The 22340-nt window shown below is 46.2% G+C and overlaps 1 pseudogene; it reads right to left on the bottom strand.

The window, feature by feature from the left end:
• Positions 1–432: 432 nt before the first annotated feature.
• On the bottom strand, positions 433–790 carry LOC100589098 (annotated as a pseudogene).
• Positions 791–22340: the final 21550 nt, after the last annotated feature.

Genomic DNA, 22340 nt, shown 5'->3' with positions numbered 1-22340 from the left:
CAGCCAACATGGGGAAACCTGTCTCTACTAAAAATACAAAAATTAGCCGGGTGTGGTGGCAGGTGCCTGTAATCTCAGCTACTCAGGAGACTGAGGCAGGAGAATCACTTGAACCTGGGAAGGGGGGGTTGCAGTGAGCTGAGATTATGCCACTGCACTCCAGCCTGGGTGACAGAGCAAGACTCCATCTCAAAAAAAAAAAAAAAGAGTAAATTCTTCCCTTGGTATCTGCGGATTGGTTCCAGGATCCCCACAGATACTAAAACCCTCAGATGCTCAAATCCCTTATATAAAAGGGCACAGTATTTACATATAACCTATGCACATCCCCCATACACTTTAAATCATCTGTAGATTACCTATACTGTAACACCTAATACAATGTAAACGCTATGTAAAATTGATCGAGACCTGTCTTAGATACTTTTGGGTTCATGTTACAAAAGAGATTTCATCAAAAAGACCAAAGTCTATGTCCTTATCAGCCTCCTCAGATTCTCTTTTCTTTGCTTCCACTTTCTTCTCAGCAGTGGTGCAGGGGGCAGGACCTCCTACTGGTGCAGCACCGCCTCCTAGAGCAGGTCCTCCAGCCCCTGCATTGCAGATGAGGCTTCCGATGCCGACATTGGCCTGAGCCTTTGCCAACAAGCCAGGCCAAAAACGTTCCACATTTACGCCAGCTGCTTTCCTGAGCACCTTGGTCCTTATGCTCTGTGATGGTCACCTTGTCATCATTGTGCAGCATGAGGTCCCGGTAGATGAGGCAGCTGAGCTTGGAGACAGAAGCCATAATGCCGCAAGTGTGGGGTGGGCCCTGCTGGCACATTGCTGGTCACCAGATGAAGTGAAGGCCTCACCCCAACATAGCCTCAGCTTCCTCAGAAGGACTGAGCACCTTGGCCACAGCTGGAGAAAGGAGGTGTTTGTTTTGTTTTGTTTTTTGAGACAGAATTTCGCTCTTGTTGCCCAGGCTGGAGTGCAATGGCACGATCTCTGCTCGCCACAACCTCCACCTCCCGAGTTCAAGCGATTCTCCTGCCTCAGCCTCCCAAGGGATTACAGGCATGTGCCACCATGCCGGCTAATTTTTTGTGTTTTTAGTAAAGACAGGGTTTCTCCATGTTGGTCAGGCTGGTTTCGAATTCCCCACCTCAGGTGATCCACCCACCTTAGCCTCCCAAAGTGCTGGGATTACAGGCATGAGCCACCGCGCCGGGCCAGGAGGTGTATTTTTTAATTTGTATTTTTTATTGTATTGTTGCTGTTTTTTCAGTATTTTTTATCTGTGGGTGGAGGCAGATCCTGCAGGTGCAGAGGGCTGACTGTAGTTGGTATGGGCCACTAGAAAGGAGAGCACCTGAGGCCGGGCTCGGTGACTCAGGCCTGTAATCCCAACACTTTGGGAGGCCGAGGCGGGCGGATCACGAAGTCAGGTGATCGACACCATCCTGGCTAACACGGTGAAACCCCGTCTCTTCTAAAAATACCAAAAAAATTAGCCGAGCATGATGGTGGGTGCCTGTAGTTCCAGCTACTAGGGAGGCTGAGGCAGGAGAATGGCGTGAACCCGGGAGGCAGAGCTTGCAGTGAGCGGAGATCGCGCCACTGCACTCCAGCCTGGGCGACAGAGTGAGATTACGTCTCAAAAAAAAAAAAAAAAAGAAAGGAGGACACCTGAAAGCCAGGGAAGGAGGAATTTATAAACAGGGATCTGGGTGGAGCATTAACGGTGTCTGTTACAGATCATGCCATGCACTACTCAGGTCTCCTCACATCTTACATTAACTTCATTCTGTCACAATTTCTAGCACAAAACTTAGAGGAGGAGGGTAGAGGGATGAGCTTCAGCCCCCGTTGCTGCAGTGGTCTCAAGGCTATACATAATCATATTCATCATCTTCCTCTCTGAGTGTTCTAGGTTCCTCACACCCTTGACTTAACACTTCTGCTATTCTCGATGGCTTGTCTTGTAGGATGTCCCGCACCTTCATCCTGAGGGATGTGAGGCTTGGGATCCTCATGCCCTTATCCAGCTGGGATTGCTGTAATTGGCCATTCACCATTACAACCATCATGGGAGCCAGGTGCAATGGCTCACACCTACAATCCTACTGCTTCTGGAGTAGGTGGGAGGATTACTTGAACCCAGAAGTTTGAGACCAGCCTAGGCAATATGGTGAGACCTGCTCTCTACAAAAAAATTTTAAAATTAACTGGGCATGTGCCTATAGTCCTACCTACTTGGGAGAGTGAAGCGGGAGGATCGCTTGAGCCCAGGAGTTTGAGGCTGCATTGAGTTATGATTGCACAATTGCACTCCAGCCTGGGCAACAGAGTGAGACACTGTCTCTTAAAAAACAGACAAGGCCGGGCGTGGTGGCTCACGCCTGTAATCCCAGCACTTTGGGAGTCTGAAGCGGGCGGATCACGAGGTCGGGAGACCGAGACCATCCTGGCTGACACGATGAAACCCCATCTCTACTAAAAATACAAAAAATTAGCCGGGCGTGGTGGCGGGCGCCTGTAGTCCCAGCTACCCGGGAGGCTGAGGCAGGAGAATGGCGTGAACCCAGGAGGTGGAGCTTGCAGTGAGCCGAGATCGCGCCACTGCACTCCAGCCTGGGTGACAAAGCAAGACTCTGTCTCAAAAATAATAATAATAATAAAATAAAATAATAAAAATAAATAAAAATAAAAATAAAAAAACAGACAAAACCGCCATGGGAGTACTAGGCTCACGAAGGCTTGTACCACTAAGGGAACATACCTTTACCTCAGTCCCAACCTCACTCATAGCCCCACTTCAGCTTTTATAAGGATGTATCTCATCCACCTGGGCTTCTCTATGAGAACCTTCTGCTCTATTTCTGCCTCATTTCCCTTCAGCAGTCTCCATGTCTGTATTGATTTCCTATCACTACTGCAACAAATTACCTAGAACTTGGTGGCTTAAAACAACAGAAATTGGCCGGGTGCAGTGGCTCACGTCTGTAATCCCAGCACTTTGGGAGGCCAGGGCGGGCAGATCACTAGGTCAGGAGATCGACACCAGCCTGGCCAACATAGTGAAAACCCATCTCTACTAAAAATACAAAAATTAAGCCAGGCATGGTGGCTCATGCCTGTAATCCCAGCACTTTGGCAGGCCGAGGCAGGCAGATCACGAAGTCAGGTTATCAAGACCATCCTGGCTAACACGGTGAAACCCCGTCTGTACTAAAAATACAAAAAATTAGCCAGGCGTGGTGGCAGGCTCCTATAATACCAGCTACTTGGGAGGCTGAGGCAGGAGAATGGCATAAACCCGGGAGGCGGAGCTTGCAGTGAGCCGAGATTGCACCACTGCACTCCAGCCTGGGCAACAGAGCGAGACTCCATCTCAAAAAAAAAAAAAAAAAAAAATTAACTAGATGTGGTAGTGCATGCCTGTAGTCCCAGCTACTCGGGAAGCTGAGGCAGGAGAATCACTTGAACCCAGGAGGCAGAGGATGCAGTGAGCCAAGATCTCACCACTGCACTCAAGCCTGGGTGACACAGTGAGACCCCATTTCAAAAAACAACAGCAGAAATGTACCATCTGGAGACCAGAAGTCTGAAATCAAGGCATGGGCAGGGCCGTACTCCCTCCAAGGGTGCTAAGGGAGAGTCCTTGCATCTTTTTTTTTTTTTTCTTTTTTGAGACCAAGTCTCGCTCTGTCACCCAGGCTGGCCATGAAGTGGCGCGATTTCAGCTCACTGCAACCTCCAACTTCCAGGTTCAGGCAATTCTCCTGTCTCAGCCTCCCAAGTAGCTAGAACTACACGCGTGCATCACCACACCTGGCTAATTTTTGTATATTTAGTAGAGATGGAGTTTCACCATGTTGGCCAGGCTGGTCTCAAACTCCTAGCCTCAGATGATCCACCTGCCTCGGCCTCCAAAAGTGCTGGGATTACAGGCGTGAGCCACCATGGCCGCCCTTCTTTTCTTTTTTTAAATTGTGATAAAATACATATAACATTTATCATTGTAACCATTTTCAAGTGTACAGCTCAGTGGCATTAAGTATATTCACATTGCTGTGCAACCATCACCAGCACCCATCTCCAACACTTTCTTCATTTTCCCAAACAGAAACTTTGTGCCCATCAAACAATAACTCCCCATTTCTGTCTCCATCCCCTATGCGCTCCCAACTTCTGGCAAGTACCATTCTGTCTCTATGAATTTGACTACTCTAGGTATCTCATTAAGTGGAATCATACATCATTTGTCCTTTTGTGACTGGCTTATGTCACTTAGCATAATATCCTCACGGTCCGTTCACGTTGTAGCATGTTTGAGACAGGGTCTCACTCTGTTGCCCAGGCTGGACTGCAGTGGTGCGATCTCAGCTCATTGCAACCTCCACCTCCTGGGCTCAAGCAATCCTCCCACTTTAGCCTCCCAAGTAGCTGGGGCTACCATCACACCCCACCACACCCAGCCAATTTTTGTAGAGATGGGATTTCACCATGTTGCCCAGGCTGGTCTTGAACTCCCAGGCTCAAGCAATCCACCCACCTCAGCCTCCAAAATTACTGGGATTACAGGTGTGAGACACCACACCTCGCCAGAATTTCCTTTCTTCTTTTTTTTTTTTTTTTTTTTTTTTTTTTTTTTGAGATGGAGTCTCGCTCTGTCTCCCAGGCTGGAGTTCAGTGGCGCAATCTCGGCTCACTGCAAGCTCCGCCTCCCGGGTTCACGCCATTCTCCTGCCTCAGCCTCTCCGAGTAGCTGGGACTACAGGCGCCCGCCACCACGCCCGGCTAATTTTTTGTATTTTTAGTAGAGACGGGGTTTCACCGTGGTCTCGATCTCCTGACCTCGTGATCCACCCGCCTCGGCCTCCCAAAGTGCTGGGATTACAAGCGTGAGCCACCGCGCCCGGCCTCCTTTCTTCTTAAAGACTGAACAGTATTTCATTGGATTGACCTGTCACATTTTGTGTGTTATCCATCAATGGACACTTGGGTCGCTTCCCCCTTTTGGTTATTGTGAATAATGCTGCTATGAACATGGGTGTACAAACATCTCTTTGAATCCCTACTTCCAAGAGAATCACTTCAACCCAGGAAGTGCAGGTTGCTGTGAGCTGAGATCGTGCCACTGCACTCCAACCAGGGCAACAGAGGGAGACTCCGTCTCAAAAAAAAAAAAAAGAATTAACATTGTAACATTTCACCTAAAACATAGACACCCTGCAACTGTATGTATCCATTTATCCTTTCCCATCTTTTATGCCATAGATGTCATATGTATTATATCTACATACATTGTAAACCTCTGAAGACAAAGTTATACTTTTTGCTTTAAACTGTATTGAAAAGAAAAAATTGTCTTTTATATTTACCCAGTTGTTTACCACTTTCAATGCTCTATTCTTTCCTGAATATCCGATTTTCCATCTGGTATCATTTCCTTTCATCCTGAAGAACTTTCTGTAGCATTTTTTGCAATGCATTACTGCTGGCAATGTGTTCTTTTGTTTTTCTTTTATATGAAACAGTCTTTATTTTGTTATCCTTCTTGAAGGATACTTTAGCTGGATTCAGAAGTTTTTCTTTCTTGTAGATGATGGTCTTCTGTTGTATTCATTTCCTGGGCTACCATAAGAAATTACCACAGGCTGGGCGTGGTGGCTCACGCCTGTAATCCCAGCAATTTGGGAGACCAAGGCATGTGGATCACGAGGTCAGGAGTTCAAGACCAGCCTGGTCAAGATGGTGAAACCCCATCTCTACTAAAAATACAAAAAATTAGCCCCGCCTGGTGGCAGGCGCCTGTAATTCCAGCTACTCGGGAGGCTGAGGCAGAGAATTGCTTGAACCTGGGAGGCGGAGGTTGCAGTGAGCCAAGATTGTGCCACTGCACTCCAGCCTGGGTGACGGAGCGAGACTCCATCTCAAATAAAAAAAAGAAATTACCACAAACTTGGTGACTTAGAAAAACACAAATTTATTCTCTCACAGTTCTAGACACCAGAAGTTTAAAAACTAGGCTAGGTGCAGTGACTCATGCTTGTAATTCCAGCACCAAGGCCTTGTAATTCCAGGCCAAGGCAGGCGGACCACTTGCTCCCAGGTGTTTGAGACCACCCTGGCCAGCATGGCGAAACCCTGGCTCTATCAAAAATACAAAAAGTTAGCCGGGTGTAACAACATGTGCCTGTGTTTCCAGCTACTCAGGAGGCTGAGGTGGGAGGATCACTTGAGCCGGGGAGGCGGAGGTTGCAATGAGCCAATATTGCACCACCGCACTCCAGCCTGGGTGACAGAGTGGGAGCCCCATCTCGAAAAAAAAAAAAAAAAAAAAGCGTGGGTAAGTCCGCACTCTGTCCAGAAGCTCTAGGGAAGAACCCTTTCTTGCCTCTTTCAGCCTCTGGTGGCTCCAGGCGTTCCCTGGTTTTTCGGCTTCGTAACTCTAACCTCTGCCTCCTTCACACAGTCTTCTGTTTTGTGTCTGTGTCTTCTCCCCTAAGCCTTGGTGTTTCTCCTCTTACTTATAAGTATACTTGTCATGGGAGCTAGGGCCTACCTGGTTCATCCAGAATGCTTTCATCTCAAGATCTTTAACTCAATCAAACCTGCAAAGAACCTTTTTCCAAATAAAGTCATATTCACAGCAACCAGGGTTATGATTTCATTGTATCTTTTGGTGGGGTCACTATTCAATCTATTACATGGCTTCTGGCCTGTATTCCCTTTTTTTTTTTTTGGGGGGACGGAGTCTCTCACTGTCACCGGGGCTGGAGTGCAGTGGCACCATTTCGGCTCACTGCAACTTCCTCCGGATTCAAGCAATTCTCCTGCCTCAGCCTCCTGAGTAGCTAGGATTACAGGTGCCTGCCACCACACCCAGCTAATTTTTTGTATTTTCAGTAGAGACGGAGTTTCACTATGTTGGTCAGGCTGGTCTTGAACTCCTGACCTCGTGTTCTGCCCACCTCGGCCTTACAAAAGTGCTGGGATTACAGGCATGAGCCACTGTGCCCAGCCTTTTTTGTTTTTTTTTTTTTTGAGATAGGGTCTGGCTCTGTGGCCCAGGCTGGAGTACAGTGGCATGATCTCAGCTCACTGCAACCTCCGCCTCCTGGGTTCAAGCGACCCTCCCACATCAGCCTCCCGAGTAGCCGGGACTACAGGCACACACCACCACACCTGGCTAATTTTTGTATTTTTTGTAGAGACAGGGTTTCACTATGTTGCCCAGGCTGGTCTCGAACCCCTGAGCTCAAGAGATCTGCCTAGCCTGACCTCCCAAAGTGCCAGGATTACAGGCATGGCCACCGAGCCCTGCCTGACAGGGTCTCGCTCTGTCACCTAGGCTGTAGTGCAGTGACGTAATCGCAGCTTACTGCAGCCTCGACCTCCCAGGCTCAATGGACCCTCCTATATCAGCCTCCCAAGCTGGGACTACAGGGCACACCAGCACACCTGGCTAATTTTTGTATTTTTTGTAGAGATGGGGTTTGCCATGTTGACCAGACTGCTCTCAGACTCCTGGACTCAAGCAATCCTCCTGTCTCAGCCTCCCAAAGTGCTGGGATGACAGACAGGCATGAGCCACAGTGTCTGGCTGGCCTTCATTCTTTCCCATGAGAAGTCAGGAGTCCTTAGAGTTGGTGTTCTCTATCTGTCATTTTTCTATGGATGCCTTCAAGATTTTCTTTTTATTTTTGCTTGTAGCAATTTGACTATAATGTGCCTAGGCATGGTTTTCTTCACATTTGTCCTGCTTAACAGTTGTTAACCTTGAATCTATAAATCAATGTCTTCACAAATTTGGGGCAATGTCAGTTATTTCTTCAAATATTTTTCATCCCTATCCCCTCTCTCTCTCTTCGCCTTCTGGGTATTGTCTCATAGGTTCTTTTCCCATCTTTTTTCTCTCTCTCCTGTAGATAAGATAGTTTATTTTATTGACTCCTCTATCACCTTCGTGCTATTAACCTTATCCAGTGAATTTTTAAATTTTAGATATTGTGTTTTTTCAATTCTAGAATTCCTTTTTTTTTTTTCCCAAGGCAAAGTCTCGCTCTTGTTGCCCAGGCTGGAGTGCAGTGGCACAATCTCAGCTCACTGCAATGTCTGCCTCCTGAATTCAAGTGATTCTCCTGCCTCGGCCTCCCAAGTAGCTGAGATTACAGGCATGTGCCACCACGCCCAGCTAGTTTTGTATTTTTAGTAGAGATGGGGTTTCATCATGGCAATTAGGCCGGTCACAAACTCCTGACCTCATGTGATCCACCGGCCTCAGCCTCTGAAACTGCCGGGATTATAGGCGTGAGCCACTGTGCCTGGCCCAATTCTAGAATTTCTATTTGGCTGTTTTCTATAGTCTCTATTTTTCTGCTGTGATCTCATCACTTTTCATGTATTGCAAACCTGTTTTTCTTTATGTCGGTGAGCATAATTATAATAACCTCTCAAAAATCCTGTTTGCAAATTTCAAAATCTGGGTCATCTCAGAATTAGTCTCCATGGACTATCTTTTCTCTAGAGAATGGGTCGCATTTTTTGCTTGTATTGTAAGTAATTTCAGACTGCGTCCTGCATATTCTCAAAGTCATGTTGTAGAGACTGGATTCTGTTGTTTCTCTGAAGAGTGTTGGTTGGCTCTTGGTTTTTGTTTTGTTTCGTTTGAACAGGCAGTTAACATGGTTGGATTCAAATTGCAAAGTCCGTCTCCTGGGAATCAGGTCAAATCTCAGTTCAGTTATTTTATCCTTAGCCAAGCTACTTGCAGTTGGCCCTGTAAATGCATAGTTCAGGGGTCAACTAGAGTTTGTGCAAAGTTTATACACGTAGTTTGGGGCTTCTCCTCTCTGACTCCTTTCTTTCTGGGGTATCCCTCCCCACTTTGCGTTAGCATAGTTGTTCCTTAAGTTTGTTCTCTGGTTTTTCAGGCCAGAAAGACTGAGAATTTTCTATCATAGTTTTAGCTGCCTTGCACAGCACCAACTGCATCCTGCCCTTAGGCTAAAAGTCACAAAAATGGGAAAATCATATTGTGCTGGTCTCCTCTTTCCATTTTAACTGCCCTCTGGGATATGCTCATTTGTTCACTCTCCAGTGTCTTCAGGTAGTTTTGTTGTTGTTTGTGTTTTCTAGTTGCATTTGATAGAGTTTACTGTTGTTTATGGGACAACTATATGTCAAATTTACCCATTACTTAGCTACACTGGAATATACTCGAGTTTTTTCCTCACTCATTAGTTGGATGTAGAGGACCCCCCTCCTTCAATGAGGCCATAGACATCAGCTGAAGAGAGGCATTAGTGGGGTTCAAACCTGACAGCCTGCTAAGTTAGCCAGTAAATGGGTTGGAGCAATATTCCCAAGTGTAGAATGTGCTGTCTCTAAAGCCAGAAGAGGCCTGCCACACTGTGCTTCTTAATGTTAGAAGCTTCGCTCTGCAATAATAATTACTATACCCTAAAGGAGATGTCCTGGCATGGCATGCCCCAAACCATTAAGCACTTCATTTTTATTATTATTAATATTTATTTATTTATTTATTTAGAGACAGGGTTTCACCCTGTCACCCAGGCTGGAGTGCAATGGTGTGATCATGACTCACTGCAGCCTCGAACTCCTGGGCATAAGTAATCCTCCCACTTCAGCCTCCCAAGTAGCTGGGACTACAGGAACGTGACACCATGCCCAGCTAATGTTTTTTTTAATAGATGGGGGTCCTCCCGTGTTGCCTAGGTTGGTCTTGAAGTCCTGAGCTCAAACAATCCTCCTACCTCAGCCTCCCAAAGTGCTGGCATGAGCAACCACACCCAACTGTTAGGCACTTCAAAACTACACTGGTCAGCTGGGCATGGTGGTTCACACATTTTGAGAGGCTGAGGTGGGTGGATCACTTGAGGCCAGGGGTTCAAGACCAACCTGGCCAACATGGCAAAACCCTTTCTCTACTAAAAGTAAAAAAATTAGCCAGGTGTGGTGGTGCATGCCTGTAATCCCAGCTACTCAGCAGGCCAAGATGGGAGGATCACTTGAGCCTGAGAGGCAGAGGTTGCAATGAGCCAAGACTGCTCCACTGCACTCCAGCCTGAGTGACACAGCAAGACTGTCTCAAACAAACAAACAAACAGAACAAAACAAAATAAAAAAAACCTACACTGATATAGCAAGGTTTTTATCTCCCTACCTCTGGAGCACATAATCTTATTGGGACATCTGCAGTAATTGCCACTTCTTGTGCATCAGGTCCAGTTAATGTAATGTATCAATATAGTGAACAAATGTAATGTTACATTGAGGGTCCAGGAAATCAAGTCTTATTTGAACTATATTTTGACAGAGAACAGGAGAGTTAACAGGACAGTCCTAAAGCAAGATGTAAATGTATACTGTTGTCCATCCCAGGTAGATGCAAACTGTTTCTGACCTTCCTTTCTGGTGGATATTGTAAGGTGCACGTTTATTAGATCAATAGACACATAATATGTAAGAGAGGTTATTTGCTTCATTCTAGTACAGGTTGAACGTTACAAATTGAAAAATACAAAATTCAAAACACTCAAAAATCTGAAACTGCACTGCTATAACACTCAAAGGGAATACTCATTGGAGCAATTCAGATTTTGGATTTTTTGGATTTGGGATGCTCAATTGGTAAGTATAATGCAAATATTCCAAAACCCCAATAAATAAAAACTACAAAACACTTCTATTCCCTGGCATTCTGGATAAGCAATAACAAACCTGCATAGATAGCATATCCAGCACAGCAATTACAGTGTGGCTACCACTTAGCTAAGTTTGCAATGTAGTTCACTGTCATCTGCCATGATCTAGCTGATTTTGCAGGGTCTAGAGTGGGAGATTAAAATGGAATATAATGAGTACTACCACCCTCGCTTCCTTTCAGTCTTTTAAGTTTAGCATACCATTCTACCCATGAGGCAATGTTGTTTGTGATTTACTATCTTAGCCAGATTTATGGATAATGGAGTGGGGTAGGGAAGAGCAATTCAGGGGCTTTCATTTGGCCTTTCTTACTACAATAGTCTTTATTCCATAGGGTTATGGAACTAATGCAAAGTTTTCCTAGATGCTAGGTATATACAACCTGATTATACATTTGGGTACCAAGTGTATGAGTCCATTCTCACACTGCTATAAAGAACTGCCTAAGACTGGGTAAGTTCTAAAGGAAAGAGGTTTAATGGACTCACAGTTCTGCAGGGCTGGGGAAGCCTCAAGAAACTTACAATCATGGCAGAAGGGGAAGCAAACACATCATTCTTCACATGGCAGCAGGAAGTAGAAGTGCCAAGCAAAGGGGGCAACGCCCCTTATAAAACCATTGGATCTCATGAGAACTCACTATCATGAGAATAGCATGGGGGTAATCACCCCCATGATTCAATTACCTCCCACCAGGTCCCTCCCACAACACGTGGGGATGATGGGAACCACAATTCAAGATGAGATTTGGGTGGGGACACAGCCTAACCATATCATTCCACCCCTGGTCCCTCCTAAATCTCACGTCCTCACATTTCAAAACAGAATCATGCCTTTTCAACAGTTCTCCAAAGTCTTATCTCATTCCAGCATTAACTGAAAAGTCCAAGTCCAAAGTCTCATCTGAGACAAGGCAAGCCCTTCCACCTATGAGCCTGTAGAATGGAAAGAAAGTTGGTACAGGGGATATAGGCATTGGGTAAATACACCCATTCCAAATGGGAGAAATTGGCCAAAACAAAGGGGCTACAGGCCCTATACAAGTCCAAAATCCAACTGGGCATTCATTAAATCTTCAAGTTCCAAGATCATCTCCTTTGACTCCGTGTCTCACATCTAAGTCATGCTGATGCAAGAGGTGGGCTCCCATGGCCTTGGGCAGCTCTGCCCCTGTGGCTTTGCAGGGTACAGCCCCCCTCCTGGCTGCTTTCATGGGCTGGCATTGAGTGTCTGCAGCTTTTCCAGGCACATGATGCAAGCTGCCAGTGGATCTACCATTCTGGGGTCTGGAGGACGGTGGCCCTCTTCTCACAGCTCCACTAGCAGTGCCCCAGTGGAGACTCTGTTTGGGGACTCTGACTCCACATTTCCCTTCTGCAATGCCCCAGCAGAGTTTCTCCATGAGGTCTCTACCCCTGCAGTAAACTTCTGCCTGGACATCCAGGCATTTCCATAAATCCTTTGAAATCTAGGCAGAGGTTCCCAAACCTCAGTTCTTGACTTCTGTGCACCCACGGGCCAACACCACATGTAAGCCACCAAGGACTGGAGCTTGAACCCTCTGAAGTAATGGCCTGAGCTGTACATTGGCCCCTTTTAGCCACAACTGAAGCCAAAGCAGCTTGGGATGCAGGCCACCATGTCCCAGGGGCCCTGGGCCCAGCCCAGCCCATGACACCATTTTTTTCTCCTAGGCCTCCAGTACTGTGATGGGAGGGGCTGCTGTGGAGGTCTCAGACAAGCCCTGGAGACATTTTCTTCATTGTTTTAGTGATTAACATTCAGCCCCTCATTACTTATGCAAATTTCTACAGTGGGTTTAAATTTCTTCCCAGAAAATGGGTATTTTTTTCTATTGCATCATCAGGCTGCACATTTTCCAAGCTTTTTTGCTCTGCTTCCTCTTGAACACTTTGCTGCTTAGAAATTTCTTTCACCAGATACCCTAAATCATCTCTCTCAAGTTCACGGTTCCACAGATCTCCAGGGTGGGGGCAATATGCCACCAGTCTTTTTACTAAAGCATAGCAAGAATCACCTTTATTCCAGTTCCCAACACATTTCTCATCTTCATCTGAGACCACCTCAGCTTGGACTCCATTGTCCATATCATTATCAGCATTTTGGTCAAAGCCATTCAACAGGTCTCTAGGAAGTTCCAAACTTTCCCACATTTTCCTGTCTCCTTCTGAGCCCTCTAAACTGTTCCAACCTCTGCCTGTTACTCAGTTCCAAAGTCACTTCCACATTTTTGGGTATCTTTAGAGCAGTACCTCAGTCTCTGTTATACCAATTTACTGTATTTATCTGTTCTCACACTCCTACAAAGAATTGCCCAAGACTGGGTAAGTTATAAAGGAAAGAAATTTAATTGACTCACAGTTCCACAGGGCTAGGGAAGCCTCAGGAAACTTAGAATCATGGCAGAAGAGCAAGCAAACACATTCTTCTTCACATGGCTTCACTTGGTTCTCAAGTGCATCTTCACAGGTATCCACCTAAGTCTCAGGGTTCCATTTCTCTCCTATCAGGGGCCTGATTTTCATGTAGAAAACTTACTGAGACTATAAAGTTACCCACTGCTGAAGTTCTGCTACTCTTACAATACAATACAGTCCTATGCCTGGACTTCACGTGGCACACGTCCTTCTTCACAAGGAGAAGTGCTAAGCAAAGGGGCAAAGCCCCTTATAAAACCATCGGATCTCTTAAGAACTCACTATCATGAGAACAACATGGGGGTAACTGTCCCCATGATTCAATTACCTCCGACCAGGTCCCTCCCATGACACGTGGGGATTATGGGAACTACAATTCAAGATGAGATTAGGGTGAGGACACAGCCAAACAATATCATCAAGAAAATGATTAACAGGTGTTATCTGTGACGTCTTACGGACCCATTGTAAGAAAGACCTGGGTCAGGACTACATTCATGCCTGACCTGTAGAATCCCTACTCTAATGATGAGTCTTTGATGGTGCTTTAGTTTTGGAACTTTTGATCTCTTTCTCAGCACTCTGTCATGGTAGTTCCAGCATATTACCTCATATAACACAGGCCATTATTTTTTCCAAGTACCTAAACATTATTCCTCTGTTAATTCTAACTTCAAGGCCCCTTGTCAGGCTGTTAAATATTGAGTTGTGGAAGAGTATCCCCATATCAGCAAACACTCCTTTAGCCAGATAAATATTCTACCACCCCAATTTCTGTTTCAGCATCCTCAAGGTACATTTGTAAGCAAGCACTCCCTATTCTTGCTGATACATACTAGTCTGGTCCTACAGATCCTTTGGTGAATAATCCTTTTCTACCCTTAGCAGAACCAGCACTTCCCCAGGTGAGTCATGCTAAGACTTAACCCTAGTTGTTTGCCTCCTGTCCAGGAGGGGTGTGGGGAAAGATCCTGAGGAAGGCAGATATTGTTTGCAGGTTATCTGCCTCAGTTCAGGCCCCTGCACAGTTTCTGCAAGGAGGGGGCTGCTATTGTCCTCTAACAAGGGCGAACGTTTGCCCAGAATGTTCAAGGGACTCTAAGAGTTAAATATTCTCAAGTGCATCTTCCCAGGTATTCCCATTGAAGTCTCAGGGTTCCATTTCTCCCCTGTCAGGGGCCTGATTTTCATGGAGAAAACTTACTGGGACTACAGAGTTAGCCATTGCTGAAGTTCTCCTACTCTTACAATACAATACAGTCCTATGCCTGGTCTTCAGCAGAGTTTGCTTTCCAGCTACAGTATATGGCAGTCTTTTTTTTTTTTTTTTTTTCTTTTGAGATGGAGTCTTGCTCCGTCACCCAGGCTGGAGTGCAGTGGCACCATCTCAGCTCACTGCAGTCTCTGCCTCCCAGGTTCAAGCGATTCTTGTACCTCAACCTCCCGAGTAGCTGGGATTACAGGTGCCTGCCACCATGCCCAGCTAATTTTTCTATCTTTAGTAGAGATGGGGTTTTACCATGTTGGCCAGGCTGGTCTCGAACTCCTGACCTCAAGTGATCTGCCTGCCTTAGCCTCCCATATTGTTGGGATTATAGGCATGAGCCACTACGCCCAGCAGACAATCTTTTTAAATGCTGCTGAAGCGGCCTTCTGACTTCACATCTTGCCTTAAACTGGTAACTGTCTCACCTGAGCCTGTCATTTTCTCTCATGCATCAACAGCATCCAGCAACAATAAACTAATTCTACAGTCCCTTAAATTATTGCTTCCTCTGAATTGTACAAGCCAATGCGACCCCTTCCAGCTGTAGTCAATTCTAATTTTCCACAGGTATATATTTCACTAATGGCAACGATACGGCATACCAGGCACTAACAGCACTTCCCTTATGATCAGTAATAGGGTCCTTATTGCCATCTGGCCAGCAAGTGATTGAATTCCAAATCTCATCCTTAGAGTCCCTTTCCTAGGACTATTAGCAGTTCCAAATGTCGTAAGTAGGGTTATTCAGAAGCAGAATATGAAACGAGAACTCGTGTGCCAGTGATCTAGTAAGGAAATGCTCCCAGGAGAAATTGGAAAATGACTTGGAGAAGGAGGATGATGGAGGGAAAATGCAAAGCAAGGGTGGGAGGATGATGGAGGGAAAATGCAAAGCGAGGGTGGGAAGATGATGGAGGGAAAATGCAAAGCGAGGGTGGGAGGATGATGGAGGGAAAATGCAAAGCGAGGGTGGGAGGATGATGGAGGGAAAATGCAAAGCGAGGGTGGGAAGATGATGGAGGGAAAATGCAAAACGAGGGTGGGAGGATGATGGAGGGAAAATGCAAAGCGAGGGTGGGAGGATGATGGAGGGAAAATGCAAAGCGAGGGTGGGAGGATGATGGAGGGAAAATGCAAAGCGAGGGTGGGAGGATGATGGAGGGAAAATGCAAAGCGAGGGTGGGAGGATGATGGAGGGAAAATGCAAAGCGAGGGTGGGAGGATGATGGAGGGAAAATGCAAAGCGAGGGTGGGAGGATGATGGAGGGAAAATGCAAAGCAAGGGTGGGAGGATGATGGAGGGAAAATGCAAAGCAAGGGTGCAGTCTCAAGCACAGTCCCATGGTGGGGAGCTTCAGCCTGATCCCACAGGGGAATTTCAGAATATAAATGATGCCTCAGAGTTTCTCCTGACTTGTTGCAAGGGAGCTGGGCTTTCATACTCCCACACCAGTCAGTCACTGGCTGAGACCCACCTATCTCAGGGTGGGTGGATGTAAATTCGCAGGCACTTCTGACTCCAGTAGCCAAGAGCAGGCCTTTAAAGAGAGCCTCAGGTGTGGACGGTTAGAAGCAAAAGTCTCAGGAACTGGGGCGAGGGAAACAGAAACCATAAAAGGGGATCTGGGTGGAGCCGGGACAGTGTCCACTATATGCTTATTAGTTTTCCTCCCCGACTCCCTTTTCACTCCTCTGACCCTGGAGGAGAAGAGCAAAGTGGCAGAAATGGTGAAGACACAAACTACATTAGAATAGGCTAGGTTATGCTACTGCTGTAGTAACAACCCTAAAATCTCAGCAGTTTACCACCATTCAGTTTACCTTTTGCTTATGCCTTGTGTCCTGTGTGGACTGTGAGGGGCCCTGCTCTCCATGGTCACCAGGGCTGAAGTTGTTGGAGGTTCTGCCGTCTTGTTCTGCACCATCTAAAATCCACAGCCTCCTCATGTGCTTTAATAGGAAGAGAGAGACCAGAGGGTGGCGCTTGGCTTTTCTTTTTTTTTTTTTTTGAGACGGAGTCTCGCTCTGCCGCCCGGGCTGGAGTGCAGTGGCGCAATCTCGGCTCACTGCAAGCTCCGCCTCCAGGGTTCACGCCATTCTCCTGCCTCAGCCTCTCTGAGTAGCTGGGACTACAGGTGCCCGCCACCACGCCCAGCTAATTTTTTTTTTTTTTTTTTTTTTTTTTTTGTATTTTTAGTAGAGACAGGGTTTCACCGTGTTAGCCAGGATGGTCTCCATCTCCTGCCCTTGTGATCCGCCCGCCTCGGCCTCCCAAAGTGCTGGGATTACAGGCGTGAGCCACCGCGTCCGGCCTGCACCTGGCTTTTTAGTGTGCTTCACCATAGGTGTGCCAATCACGTCATTAAGCAGAATGGGTCACCAGGACCTGCCTGACTGCAGGGAGGCCAGAAATGTAGAGGATCCAAACGGTGCATTTGGTGAGAATTGTCCCAACCACGCCGGTCTTTGTCACTATGAGCTTCTAAGTTTAGTTCAAGCTTGAGCTGGGTGAGAAAGAGGTTATTTTTTTGAGACAGGGTCTCGTTCTGTCACCCAGGTTGGAGTGCAATGGAGTGATCTTGGCTCACTGCAACCTCCACCACCCTGGCTCAAGCTATCCTCCCACCTCAGCCTCCTGAGTAGCTAAGACAATAAGTGTGTGCCACCACGCCCAGCTAATTTTTTGTATTTCTTGTAGAAACGGAGTTTCATCGTGTTGCTCAGGCTGGTCTCAAACTCCTGAGCTCAAGGGATCCACTCGCCTTGGCCTTCCAAAGTGCTGGGATTATTGGCGTGAGCTGCCATGCCTAGCCTGAGACAAAGTTTTATTTCATTTCATTTCATTTCACTTATTTATTTTTGAGATGGAGTCTCACTTATCGCCCAGGCTGGAGTGCAATGGCACGATCTCGGCTCACTGCAACCTCCACTGCCTGAGTTCCAGCAGTTCTGCTGTCTCCACCTCCCGAGTAGCTGGGACTACAGGCACCCACCACCACACCCAGCTAAGTATTGTATTTTTAGTAGAGACAGGGTTGCACCACATTAGTCAGGCTGGTCTCGAACTCCTGACCTCAGGTGATCCGCCTGCCTTGGCCTCCCAAAGTGCTGGGATTACAGGCGTAAGCTTCCGCACCCGGCCGAGAAAAAGTTTTAAATCAATGTGAAAGTAAAACTTGGTAACTAGACTTTACAAAATAATTTTGGAAAAGCTATGAGATTTGCCAGACAATTTTTTTTTTAATCATCAAGGTAGAGGGAAATGGTTTTACCTAGCACAGAAGATATGTAGTTACATGAAAGAATAAGATTCCTAATGAAAAACCAGAAAATAGCCAGAATCCCTAGCTGTATAGTACTGATTAAGTAGATAATAAACATTCATAGGGTGGTAGGTTAATTAGCCACTTAAAATGATGTTTCTGGCCAGGCGCTGTGGCTCACGCCTGTAATCCCAGCACTTTGGGAGGCTGAGGTGGGCAGATCACCTGAGGTCGGGAGTTCGAGATCAGCCTGACCAACATGGAGAAACCCTGTCTCTACTAAAAATACAAAATTAGTTGGGTGTGGTGGTGCATGCCTGTAATCCCAGCTACTCGGGAGGCTGAGGCAGGAGAATCGCTTGAACCCAGGAGGCGGAGATTGTGGTGAGCCGAGAAGGCGCCACTGCCCTCCAGCCTGGGCAACAAGAGCGAAACTCCATCTCATAAATAAATAAATAGATGATGTTTCCAGAGAACTTTTAGTGACATTGTTAAATGTTCATAATATAATGTAAGTGAAAAAAGTCAGGATATAAAGCCGTATATGAAAATCCCTTCCCATCTTTTACCTAGATAACTGTAGGGACCCTGATTGCCAGCCACCCTCCAGCCCCTGTCCCTCCAATGTGTTTTTTTACAGTGCAGCCAATCATCTGCCTATGATATCAAGCAGAGGCCATACCTTGTTTGCAGGATAAAATCCAAATTCCTTTTCATCGTTTCCATATATGTCTCCCTAGTCAAGCCTCCTCTCCACCTTTATTTTTGTCAACTACCCATCTTACACTCTAGTCTCAAACTTATAACCTTCCAGCCCAGATATTTCCTCTGAGCACCAGATGCGTGTACACAAATGACATCCCTCCGTGGATGTCTCATGGGCATCAAATTTATTATTTTACTTATTTTATTTTGTGAGATGAAGTTTTGCTCTTCAGGGTCTTTCTCCCATTACCTTGATGAATAGTACCTGGCTCCCTTCTAGTCATTTAATCTCTTTAGGAAATTGTCACTTAGCCACACCCTTAGTATTCTCTCCCACGCTTACTTTTTCACTCTTAACATGGCCAAGCTGAGAACTTTCCAGATCTATTCTGCTTCTCTTTTAATTATAAATTCTGTCTTTAAGTCATTTCTTTGCTCTTGGATCTCACTGTATGTCATTGATAGCAGCCATGCAGCAGCCTGAATGCTTTGTTGCTTAGCTGCTTTTTTTTTTTTTTTTTTTTTTTTGCCATATATCCTAGTTCATTGCTCCTAAATTCCATAAAGTCCTAGGACACAAACACAATTCCACCAAGTTATTTTCAACTATGTAACAAGAATGGCCTTTACTCCAGTTTCTAATACCTTGTTCCTCATTTCCATTTGAGACCTCAACAGAATGGCATTTACTGTCCATATTTCTATCAACATCCTAGTCATGAGCATTTAAGTAATCTCTTAGAAGATTCAGACTTTCCCCACAGCTCTTCTCTCCTGAGCCCTCACCACAATCGCCCTTAATGCTCCATTCATGGCAGGGTAGGCTTTTTTCTAGGCTGCTTCTTCCAATTTTTCCAGCCTCTACCCATTACCTAGTTCCAGAGTGGCCTCTACATTTTTCACAGGTGTTTGCTATAGCAACAGACCACTACTCTACCAATTTTCTGTCTTAGTCAGTTTTCTGCTGCTATAACAGAATACCATAGACTAGGGAAATTGATAAAGATCCGAAGTTTATTTGGCTCATGGTTCTGGAGGCTGGGATGTCCAACAGCGTAGTGCCAGTGTCTGGCAAGGGTCATCCCATGGCACAAAATGGAAGACGGAAGTGAGCACATGAGACAGAGAGAGGGAATTGGGCAAACTCATCCTTTTTTGGGGGGGGTGGGGAATGGAATCTTGCTCTGTCGCCCAGGCAGGAGTGCAGTGGTGCAATCTCAGCTCACTGCAACCTCCGCCTCCTGGGTTCAAGCGGTTCTCCTGCCTTAGCCTCCTGAGTAGCTGGGATTACAGGTGCCCACCACCATACCTGGCTAATTTTTGTATTTTTAGTTGAGAGGGAGTTTTCACCCTGCTGGCCAGGCTGGTCTTGAACTCCTGACTTCAGGCGATCCATTCACCCCGGCCTCCCAAAGTGCTGGGATTACAGATGTGAGCCGCCATGTCGGGCCAACTCATCCTTTTTATCAGGAATCCATTCCCATGATAACTAACTCACTTCTGCAATAATGGTATTAGTCCATTCATGAGGGCAGAGCCCTCATGACCTAATCACCTCTTAAAGATTCCACCTCTCAATATCCTTATAGTGGCAATTAAATTTCAATGAGTTTTGGAGGGGACATTTACACCATAGCAAGGCGTCAGCTAAAAAGTCCTACTTCCGGCCGGGTGCAGTAGCTCACGCCTATAATCCCAGCACTTTGGGAGGCCGAGGCAGGAGGATCATGAGGTCAGGAGTTTGAGACCAGCCTGACCAACATGGTGAAACCCTGTCTCTACTAAAAATATAAAAATTAGTCCGGCGTGGTGGTGCATGCCTGTAATTCCAGCTACTCAGGAGGCTGAGGCAGGAGAATCGCTTGAACCCGGGAGGTGGAGGTTGTAGTGAGCCAAGATCACGCCACTGCACTCCAGCCTGGGCAACAGCGCTTGATTCCATTAAAAAAAAAAGTATTACTTCCTCCCCTCATGGAGCCTGCAGTCTTCCCTTTCCTTCTGAAAGCCTCAAACCTCTGTGGGCCAAAAAACTCTTTTAATATAAACTCAGTCCTTTTCAGCTGGTCTCTTGAATTGCTAAGGCCATAATTTCAACGGTCCTTCCCCTGAGTAAACTCCCCTTCTTCTGACTGCCCTTGGGATAGATAAGGTGTTTTAGCCTGGCATGTTAGTCTGGACCTGTCCGTCTCTTCAGCCTTGTGACCCATAAAGCATTTACCCTAAACAATATCCCAGTCTCTGAATGCACGCATTCTGGCACATACTAGTTTGTTTTCCAAGACTCAGCATCTCCTTCTCTGGGAAGTCTTCCCTGATTCTCCCAGGCAACGTCAGTCTGAACTTATACTCTGCTTTTCCAGGTCTGTTTCCCTACAAGGACAAGGAGACAGTGTCAGTGTCTTACTCATCTTGGCATCTCTAGCACATGGTGCTTAAGGGGTGTCAATGAATGCGGAATGATCTCATTTCCCAAGTCCCATGAATCCTCTAATGCGCTGTTGTTTTGTCAGTTTCATGAATTATTTTTCACAAGAACCCCAGTCATTTTTCTAGCCCTTAATGGCAGGCAGGCCGGCTGCTTATTTGTTTGCATCCCGCAGACAGTAATCAATGTCAACTCCGCACTGACCTTGTGGCTGCGGCCTGCCCCCTGCTGGTCAGAAGGTTTCTAGGACAGAGACAACTCAAGGCTGGAGAAACAGGGGTTCTAAATCATTTTTTTGTGCCGTGGACTCCTTTGGCATTCCACAAAGAATATGAATCCCTTCTCAGAATAAGATATATTTTTTGAGACAGAGTCTCACTGTCACCCAGGCTTGAGTGCAGTGGCACGATCTCGGCTCACTGCAACCTCTGCCTCCCGGGTTCAAGCGATTCTTATGCCTCAGCCTCCCGAGTAGCTGGGAATACAGGTGTGCCACCACGCCTGGCTAATTTTTGTATTTTTAGTAGAGACAGGGTTTCACCGTGTCGGCCAGGCTGGTCTCAAACTCCTGACCTCAAGTGATCCACCAGACTCGGCTTCCCAAAGTGCCAGAATTACAGGCTTGAGCCACTGCGCCCGGTGGTTTCTCAGAATATTTTCAAGTGTGCAATATAAAGCACATAGATTACAAATGAAACCAATCATATGGAATACAGGTAACAAGATACTGGAAAACCTGTATATATTATGTATGTGATATATATGCCCATGTAATGTGATATATGGATGTATATACACATATGCACGTTAAATAACAAGATCTAGTAATAGGTCTAATAGCTACTGTAATTTCAAAGTGATTAAAATAATTTGAGATCTCTACAACAGCTGCAATGTGATATGAAATATCTGGGATTTCTACTGGTGACAGTCACAGCTACTGATACTACTACTAGAGTTTGTAGTAAAACTAAAGACCAAATCTTTTGCCATCCAGATACCAAGACACCCTGAATTCTACATATGGATCCATTGTGGGGAGAGTCTATGGACCCAAAGTTAAGAAAGCCTGAATCGTGTTTCAGAGGCATGGCAGACAAATTCTTCTAAATACGGCAGGGATGGCTAGTGGCTAGATGTCTGTTCCACCCTTGATTAGTTCAAGTGGCAGTTGAATGAGACACAGGAGGTATGCCAGAAACGCCTCTGGCAGAAGGTCCAAGTTTGAACCCCATAGGCATTACTTACAGTGTTTTGAGAACTGGCTTGACCCTTCCCTTTGCCTCGTGCCGATTTCCTCATCTAGAAAATGAGAATGAGCCTGGTGTGGTGGGGGGTGGCTCACACCTGTAATTCCAGCTGTTTGGGAGGCTGAGGCAGGAGGATTGCTTGAAGCCGGGAGTTTGAGACCAGCCTGGGCAACATAGTGATCCCCCCTGCCCTGTCGCCTGTGTCCACAAAAAAAGCCAGGCACCGTGGCTCATGCCTATAATCCTAGCTACTCAGGAGGATAAAGTGGG

Source organism: Nomascus leucogenys, chromosome 2 (genome assembly GCF_006542625.1).
Source record: "Nomascus leucogenys isolate Asia chromosome 2, Asia_NLE_v1, whole genome shotgun sequence".
Taxonomy (NCBI): domain Eukaryota; kingdom Metazoa; phylum Chordata; class Mammalia; order Primates; family Hylobatidae; genus Nomascus; species Nomascus leucogenys.
Note: the sequence above shows the minus strand (reverse complement) of the source record. Positions and strands in the feature narration are given on the sequence as shown.